At 41.3% G+C, this 10,000-nt stretch overlaps 3 non-coding genes across 3 annotated transcripts in view; all 3 read right to left on the bottom strand.

The window, feature by feature from the left end:
- The window catches only part of LOC135267642 (large subunit ribosomal RNA), a 4,037-nt gene extending 2,337 nt beyond the window's left edge, over positions 1-1,700 (bottom strand). Inside the window, exon 1 of the ribosomal RNA XR_010336038.1 lies at positions 1-1,700. This exon is cut by the window's left edge and continues 2,337 nt beyond it. This is a non-coding gene — a ribosomal RNA (large subunit ribosomal RNA).
- Positions 1,701-2,176: 476 nt separating this feature from the next.
- LOC135267645 (5.8S ribosomal RNA) lies at positions 2,177-2,333 on the bottom strand. The gene has a single exon (XR_010336041.1). It is a non-coding gene; the product is annotated as a 5.8S ribosomal RNA (ribosomal RNA).
- Positions 2,334-4,391: 2,058 nt separating this feature from the next.
- Positions 4,392-6,314, bottom strand: LOC135267637 (small subunit ribosomal RNA). Its single transcript, XR_010336033.1, has one exon. It is a non-coding gene; the product is annotated as a small subunit ribosomal RNA (ribosomal RNA).
- Between the last annotated feature and the right edge of the window lie 3,686 nt (positions 6,315-10,000).

Raw genomic sequence — 10,000 nt, forward strand, 5'->3', positions numbered from 1 at the left:
GCTCACCGCCGCGACCCTCCTACTCGTCAGGGCTTCATGGCCGGTTAATTAAATAACCGACCGCACATGCCGCTGACGGCCGAGTATAAGCACGACGCTTCAGCGCCATCCATTTTCAGGGCTAGTAACTTCGGCAGGTGAGTTGTTACACACTCCTTGGCGGATTCCGACTTCCATGGCCACCGTCCTGATGTCTTAAGTTACCAACGCCTTTCATGGTATCCCATAAGCGTCGATTTAGGCGCTTTAACTCGGCGTTTGGTTCATCCCACAGCGCCAGTTCTGCTTACCAAAAATGGCCCACTTGGCACTCTGATTCGAGTCTCGCGGCTTCATATAAAGTTCGAGCAAGCCGGAGATCTCACCCATTTAAAGTTTGAGAATAGGTTGAGGCCGTTTCGACCCCAATGCCTCTAATCATTCGCTTTACCGGATGAAACTCGTAAGCGACGAGCGCCAGCTATCCTGAGGGAAACTTCGGAGGGAACCAGCTACTAGATGGTTCGATTAGTCTTTCGCCCCTATACCCAGTTCCGACGATCGATTTGCACGTCAGAATCGCTACGGACCTCCATCAGGGTTTCCCCTGACTTCGTCCTGACCAGGCATAGTTCACCATCTTTCGGGTCCCAGCGTGTACGCTCTTGGTGCGCCTCTTCTCGCAATGAGAATGAGACGCCCCGGGAGTGCGGGGCGACAGCCGTAACGGCCGCCCATCTTCCCTTAGTCCGTGCAAGACGAACTTTCACTTTCATTGCGCCTTTAGGTTTAGTCATGTCCCAATGACTCGCGCACATGCTAGACTCCTTGGTCCGTGTTTCAAGACGGGTCCTGAAAGTACCCAAAGCTATAGCGTCGCAGATCGGCGTTTCAACCGAGTCTGTCCGAGAACTCATTGGCGAACAGCCATTCGTAGACAGAACCGACACCAGGTGCGATTACCGTCATAAACGAACGCGCTTGCCAATGGTCGGACGCTAACTGTGTAGCGGCCCGGCGCCATATGCATACCTTCGAGCGAGTCGACCGGGAAACACCGCGGGTTCGTCCGAAACGGCGAACCGTTCGAACGGGCTCCACCGCGGGCCTTAGATCGACACCCAAAGGATCGCGACGTCCTACTGGGGGAGAAGTGCACGCGTTCGACTTCGGTTCGCATAAACAAAAGGCGCGAACGACGCGTACGCCGTTCGTCGCATGATCATTTAGCGCCGCTATCGAGTCACGCTGAATCTCCCCTTTCGACCTTTCGGGTTTCTCAGGTTTACCCCTGAACGGTTTCACGTACTATTGAACTCTCTCTTCAAAGTTCTTTTCAACTTTCCCTCACGGTACTTGTTCGCTATCGGTCTCGTGGTCATATTTAGCCTTAGATGGAGTTTACCACCCACTTAGGGCTGCACTCTCAAGCAACCCGACTCTGAGGAGAGATCCTCCCGTTATCGGCAACGGTCACTACGGGCCTGGCACCCTCTATGGGCTGTGGCCCCGTTCAAGATGGACTTGGACGCGTCGCACAATCTCGGGATGACGGATCCTCCCTAACACCACATTTCCCGGCGTCCGGTTTCGGCCGCGGGATTCAGTGCTGGGCTTTTTCCTGTTCGCTCGCCGCTACTAAGGAAATCCTAGTTAGTTTCTTTTCCTCCGCTTAATAATATGCTTAAATTCAGCGGGTAGTCTCACCTGCTCTGAGGTCGCAAATATAAATTTGCCTTTATTTTGTCAGACGATAATTACACGTATTCCGTTTATATGGCTGCCTCCAAACAATTTCAAACATCGATCTGACGTCGTTGCGAGAATGTTGTTGTTGTTAATTATAGTGCATAAAATATGCATATAAACAACTTTAACGTCTCGGACACGACGATCGCTTCGTTCGAAATTTAAGCGTTGTGGCTGCTTTTTAATATCGGACGTGCTACGTCTAAACCAACTTGTACCAACAAACTAATAAGAATGTCAGCCGCTATTGCGTTTTAGGATGCCGCGTTATTATTTATATTGTTTTTATTGTTGTCTACGTTGCATAATATTTTATTATGACAACCGACAATCAATTAACAATTATAGTAACGCGTCATATTTGCACCCAACACGCTCCGACGTAATTGTCTACACAACATTGTGCGCTGTGTTTAAGACAAAAACCGAGCAGTCTTTGAAATTGACACGACCCTCAGCCAGGAGTGGTCCGGGAACAGTATATCCGAGGACCGCAATGTGCGTTCGAAATGTCGATGTTCATGTGTCCTGCAGTTCACAAGTTGACGCGCAATTAGCTGCGTTCTTCATCGACCCACGAGCCAAGTGATCCACCGTTCAGGGTAATCTTTTCAAACAAATTTAAAATATTATTACATAACGCACCGTTCCACATCGAAATCGTTTCATCATCACACAACAACAAAAATAACTACTTAAGGTTATTACAATTGTGATGTATATGTGAGAAACGGACCAATCGAAAGAAACGTTCGGCGTTATATTTTATAATATTTTATTTAATTAAAGTGGCATTTGTTTCTACTTATCGAAAAGAGTATGCAGTTATAGTTTAAGTTTACATAAAGAATAACCCGATGATATTAACGTTTTATAAATACGTATATATATCTATTAGGTTTTTTTTCTCTATCAACTTTGTCTATAAAACTCTGCTCCTTTTGCGATAAGCATTATGTATATTTATTAAATAGAAAATATGTCGAAAAACCAGACGTTTTCTTCAAACAAACGCCACAGCTACAAACTTAATCACAACAATATTTACCAAACAATACAATTGTAGGGTGTTTTGTGTGATACGTCGTTTGGTGGGCATTCTAAGAACGTCCGTCGACATAAAAACGAATCAAAAGAAAAGCACAGGCAGTGCAAAACGTTCCTTCGTCAGTCGGGCGTATATCATTTAAAACCCACAGAATCTAAAAAAGTTAATAAACTTTTTTATTTAGATTCCTACGGTTCGTCGCGTCGTTAAAGTAAATTATTACTTCGACGCATGCGGAACCCAGGTACCCGAAAACCGTAAGCCTAAGCGTTTTTTTCCAAACATCACTCACTATCGATAAAGTAAATTGATTTTATGTATTTATAAATGTGCGTTTGTATGTATAGTAGTATAGTAGTAGTATATTTTGTTATTGGTTGTTTCGAGCTTTTTATTGTTATAAAACGTTTTTGTAGTCTTGTACATAAAGTACAGACGAATAGACAGCCCCTTTTATTTATTAATAAACTCCAACCATTTACAAATTAAATTACAACTACAACATCTCTTTTACACATTAATTATACACCATCTTTATTTTCTTTTTTCCGAAGCGAATACGATGAAGAAAATACGCAAAGACTGGCTTACAAAACCGTAAGCCTAAGCGTTTATTTTTCAAACATCACTCACCATCGGTTAAGTAAAATGATGGTATGTATAAATGTGTATTTGTATGTACAGTAGCGTATTAATTTTGTTGTTGGTTGTTTCGAGTTTATTTATTATTATGGTTTGTATGTATAAAGTTTTAGTCTTGTACATAAAGTACAGACGAATAGACAGCCCCTTTTATTTATTAATAAACTCCAACCATTTACAAATTAAATTACAACTACAACATCTCTTTTACACATTAATTATACACCATCTTTATTTTCTTTTTTCCGAAGCGAATACGATGAAGAAAATACGCAAAGACTGGCTTACAAAACCGTAAGCCTAAGCGTTTATTTTTCAAACATCACTCACCATCGGTTAAGTAAAATGATGGTATGTATAAATGTGTATTTGTATGTACAGTAGCGTATTAATTTTGTTGTTGGTTGTTTCGAGTTTATTTATTATTATGGTTTGTATGTATAAAGTTTTAGTCGTGTACATAAAGTACGATCGTATTGGCAGACACCATTATTATTCATTCATTCATTCTTGTTTGTTATTATAAATAACTCCAACCATATACAAATACTACAACAACAACAACAACATCTCTTGCACATTAATTATACACCACCACTGTGTATTAGTACTTTTTTTCGAAGCGAATACGATGATGGAAATACGCTAAGACCGGCACTGCGAAAGCAATAATAAAACGTTAGCACATAACCATCTTTCGACAATATTGATTCGTGTTAATGTTCGAAAAAATTCTTTGAAAACGTCGTTTACGGCACGTTTACAATCGATTTATAAAATAAATCGAAAAACGTAACAACAGATCCGCTTAATGCAAGACGACCCGTTGTTGCTTTTCCGTTCGACGCATAATAAAGAATTTTGTATGAGAATTGATCATCATACGAATAGTGTATGTATGTGTGTTTTTTGTTGATCAGCACAGACAAAATGTGTGTGTATGTGTGACAACTAAACAACAACATTTACACGTTAATGATCCTTCCGCAGGTTCACCTACGGAAACCTTGTTACGACTTTTACTTCCTCTAAATGATCAAGTTTGGTCATCTTCCCAGCAACATCGGCAACGTCGAAACGCCACCGCGCACCGGTCCGAAGACCTCACTAAATCATTCAATCGGTAGTAGCGACGGGCGGTGTGTACAAAGGGCAGGGACGTAATCAACGCGAGCTTATGACTCGCGCTTACTGGGAATTCCTCGTTCATGGGGAACAATTGCAAGCCCCAATCCCTAGCACGAAGGAGGTTCAGCGGGTTACCCGGACCGCTCGGTCAGGGAGGACACGCTGATTCCTTCAGTGTAGCGCGCGTGCGGCCCAGAACATCTAAGGGCATCACAGACCTGTTATTGCTCAATCTCGTGCGGCTAGAAGCCGCCTGTCCCTCTAAGAAGAATTGTTTGTACGCCGACAGTAAAAACCGCACATAGAGACCGGGCGAACCCGGCTCCAGCCGGCATTTGGGATGTCGAAATACGCCTATTTAGCAGGCTAGAGTCTCGTTCGTTATCGGAATTAACCAGACAAATCGCTCCACCAACTAAGAACGGCCATGCACCACCACCCACCGAATCAAGAAAGAGCTCTCAATCTGTCAATCCTTCCGGTGTCCGGGCCTGGTGAGGTTTCCCGTGTTGAGTCAAATTAAGCCGCAGGCTCCACTCCTGGTGGTGCCCTTCCGTCAATTCCTTTAAGTTTCAGCTTTGCAACCATACTTCCCCCGGAACCCAAAAGCTTTGGTTTCCCGGAAGCTGCCCGCCGAGTCATCGGAGGAACGTCGGCGGATCGCTAGCTGGCATCGTTTATGGTTAGAACTAGGGCGGTATCTGATCGCCTTCGAACCTCTAACTTTCGTTCTTGATCAATGAAAGCGTTTTTGGCAAATGCTTTCGCTTCTGTCCGTCTTGCGACGATCCAAGAATTTCACCTCTAACGTCGCAATACGAATGCCCCCATCCGTTCCTATTAATCATTACCTCGGGGTTCCGAAAACCAACAAAATAGAACCGAGGTCCTATTCCATTATTCCATGCACACAGTATTCAGGCGAAGTTTTAGCCTGCTTTAAGCACTCTAATTTGTTCAAAGTAAACGTGCCGGCCCACCTCGACACTCAATGAAGAGCACCGCGGCGGGATTGAGTTGGGCCGCCCTCTCGAGCTAAGCCCACCGGCAGGACGTCCCGCGAAACGCCAGTTAACACCGCGAACGATGAACCGGCGGCGCGGGACACAAATTCGACTACGAGCTTTTTAACCGCAACAACTTTAATATACGCTATTGGAGCTGGAATTACCGCGGCTGCTGGCACCAGACTTGCCCTCCAATTGATCCTCGTTAAAGGGTTTAGAGTGTACTCATTCCGATTACGGGGCCTCGGATGAGTCCCGTATCGTTATTTTTCGTCACTACCTCCCCGTGCCGGGAGTGGGTAATTTGCGCGCCTGCTGCCTTCCTTGGATGTGGTAGCCGTTTCTCAGGCTCCCTCTCCGGAATCGAACCCTGATTCCCCGTTACCCGTTACAACCATGGTAGGCGCAGAACCTACCATCGACAGTTGATAAGGCAGACATTTGAAAGATGCGTCGCCGGTGCGAGACCGTGCGATCAGCGTAAAGTTATTCAGATTCACCAAGTTGTACGATGACGGCGAAACCGCCACCGATTGGTTTTGATCTAATAAAAGCGCTCCTTCCGTCTCCGGTCGGAGCTCTGTTTGCATGTATTAGCTCTAGAATTACCACAGTTATCCAAGTAAATGTGGGTACGATCTAAGGAACCATAACTGATTTAATGAGCCTTTCGCGGTTTCACCTTAATTTGGCTTGTACTGAGACATGCATGGCTTAATCTTTGAGACAAGCATATGACTACTGGCAGGATCAACCAGGGAACTGTGTTTTTGTGTTTTTTGAGACAGACGAGAGAATAAAATACTCATCATCATCGTTTATAAAGATGAAGAATATGCGCGTTTGTGCGAAACAATCTAACATATAAGAAAGTAACGCCACGCTGTTTCTTCTTTTCTTCGTACGATATAGAGATAAATGTATCGTCATCATCGTCGTCGTAGTCGTTAAACACCACAACACATATATCGGTCAATAAAGGCATAATAATAATATTTATAATATTATTTTTTACCTTTGCCGATTTAAAAGTTCAAACATTCTCTTCACTCTTCGCAAGATTGAATGCGACGTGAATTTATGAAATTCTTTCGAATCCATAAACGTTACGAATATTATATAAATATTCTCGCTCGGATATTAGAGAGTTGACGCATTTATTATTTTTGTTTGTTTAAATCACAAACATTTGTTAGTTCAACAAAGTTTGATTGCATAAGGACCGCCAACGTAAGAGAATACGTTTTGCCGCATCCGCAATCTCGCTGTGGGGAACTGGGCGAGCCACAAAATCACAAAATAAAGCAATCTCGCAAGCAAAGCCCTATTCGAATTCGATAGCGGAAATGTGCAATAAACGTCGATAAATTGGAAGCAAATGCAGAACGTATACATAATCGGTCGTTTTGTCGTCGTCATTTATGATAAACTTCGACTAAACCGTTACACCGTTCATATCGCCTCACTCAACGCATCGACACACACCACTACCATATGTATACCAGCGCGACACCGATCGAGGCAGCCGCTCGGTATTGGATGTGCGCACCGCTCCACTGACATAGCTCCACAGGCGACGTCTACCGAAGCGCACAGCTCTATAACTATAAGGCATACACACAAAAGGGAGAAAATATTTTAAATATTGATAATATTAAAAAGTCATATTTTATATTTAAACCATTATAAAATTTAATTATAAAAACGTTTGTTTTAAAAAAAATAATTAATTAATAAAAACAAAATTATTTTAAGCGCCGTACTTCGTAAACGTCGTACTTCGTTCGTCGTATGTGCAAAGTCAAATGAATGCTGTAGTTAGTCGCAGTTGGAACGTCTGAATGTCGTACAACGTAACAATAATTTTGAGTGCCCTAATGTGTAGACGTCGTACTTCGCGAACGTCGCACTTCGTAAACGACGTACTTCGTGAACGTCGCACTTCGTAAACGACGTACCTCGTGAACGTCGCACTTCGTAAACGACGTACTTCGTAAACGTCGCACTTTGTAAACGACGTACTTCGTGAACGTCGTACTTCGTAAAGGTTATGCAATATTAATACACATTTGGTGTATTGCAAGTTGCATTTTAATAAATATTATGCATTTTTATGTTTTAATTTAATATCTAGGCCAAAATACTATGTTTATTTAATTGTTAAATGTGTACGTTTATTTATAGATACGTAATTTACATCAAAATTTGTTTTTTTTTTATTATATGCAAACTACAAATAAAACATTTAATATTTTTAAACGTCGTACTTCGTGTAAGTTATGCAATATTGATACAAATTTAGTGTATTGCGGGTCGCAATAATATTAATTTATATTTGAACGTAGTACTTCGTGAAGGTTATGCAACATCAGTACACATTAAGTGTATTGCAGGTTGCATTATTATTAATTTATGTTTTCTCACTTTTTACCTTCATATAAAAAAAAATTTAATATTTTTGGACGTCGTACTTCGTAACAGTTATGCAATATTGATGCACATCTGTTGTGCTGCGGGTTGCATTTTATAAATTTAATGTATTCTTATGATTTACTTTAATGTCTAGGCAAAAAAACATTTTTGATTAGTTGCTGAATGTTTACATTTATTTACAGATACGTAACTTGCAAAAAAATTTGCTGTTTTTTTATTATATACAACACAAATAAAATTCTTTAATATTCTTGAACGTCGTACTTCGTGTAGGTTATGCAATATTGATACAAATTTAGTGTATTGCGAGTCACAATAATATTAATTTATACTTGAACGTAGTACTTCGTAAAGGTTATGCAAGATCAGTACATATTAAGTGTATTGCAGGTTGCATTATTATTAATTTATGTTTTCTCACTTTTAACCTCAATATAAAAAAAAATTAATATTTTTGGACGTCGTACTTCGTGAAGGTTATGCAATATTAATGCACATCTAGTGTGCTGCGGGTTGCATTTTATAAATTTAATGTATTTTTATGTTTTACTTTAATATCTAGGCAAAAAAAACAATTTTGATTAGTTGCTAAATGTTTACATTTATTTACAGATACGTAATTTGCAAAAAAATTTGCTGTTTTTTCATTATATACAACACAAATAAAATTCTTTAGTATTCTTGAACGTCGTACTTCGTGTAGGTTATGCAATTTTAATACACAATTAGTGTATTGTGGGTTGCATTATTATTATTTATTGTTTACGTTTTACTTCATCACTTTGTGAACGTCGTACTTCGTTTGTACTATGAACGCTGCATTTCGTCGCAGTCGGCAGCACGTGCGAATAAACGTCGTACAAGAAAATCACGATTTTGAGTGCCGTACTTCGCAAACGTCGTACTTCGTCTATACTATGTACAAAGTCAAGTGAACGCTAAACCTCGTCGCAGTCGACAGCGCGTGCAAATAAACGTCGTACAAGAAAATCACGATTTTGAGTGCCGTACTTCGCTAACGTCGTACTTCGTCTGTACTATGTACAAAGTCAAATGAACGCTAAACTTCGTCGCAGTCGACAGCAAGTGCAAATAAACGTCGTACAAGAAAATCATGATTTTGAGTGTCGTACTTCGCAAACGTCGTACTTCGTTTGTACTATGTACAAAGTCAAATGAACGCTAAACTTCGTCGCAGTCGACAGCAAGTGCAAATAAACGTCGTACAAGAAAATCATGATTTTGAGTGCCGTACTTCGCAAACGTCGTACTTCGTCTGTACTATGTACAAAGTCAATTGAACGCTGTACTTCGTCGCAGTCGGAAGCAACTGCAAATAAACGTCTTACAAGAAAATCATGATTTTGAGTGCCGTACTTCGCAAACGTCGTACTTCGTCTGTACTATGTACAAAGTCAATTGAACGCTGTACTTCGTCGCAGTCGAAAGCAACTGCAAATAAACGTCTTACAAGAAAATCATGATTTTGAGTGCCGTACTTCGCAAACGTCGTACTTCGTCTGTACTATGTACAAAGTCAATTGAACGCTGTACTTCGTCGCAGTCGGAAGCAACTGCAAATAAACGTCTTACAAGAAAATCATGATTTTGAGTGCCGTACTTCGCAAACGTCGTACTTCGTCTGTACTATGCACAAAGTCAATTGAACGCTGTACTCCGTCGCAGTCGGCAGCACGTGCAAATAAACGTCGTACAAGAAAATCACGATTTTGAGTGCCGTACTTCGAAAACGTCGTACTTCGTCTGTACTATGTACAAAGTCAAATGAACGCTTAACTTCGTCGCAGTCGACAGCACGTGCAAATAAACGTCGTACAAGAAAATCACGATTTTGAGTGCCGTACTTCGCAAACGTCGTACTTCGTCTGTACTATGTACAAAGTCAATTGAACGCTGTACTCCGTCGCAGTCGGCAGGACGTGCAAATAAACGTCGTACATGAAAATCACGATTTTGAGTGCCGTACTTCGCAAACGTCGTACTTCGTCTGTAC

This window comes from Tribolium castaneum, unplaced genomic scaffold, assembly GCF_031307605.1.
Source record: "Tribolium castaneum strain GA2 unplaced genomic scaffold, icTriCast1.1 ptg000066l, whole genome shotgun sequence".
NCBI classification, from domain to species: domain Eukaryota; kingdom Metazoa; phylum Arthropoda; class Insecta; order Coleoptera; family Tenebrionidae; genus Tribolium; species Tribolium castaneum.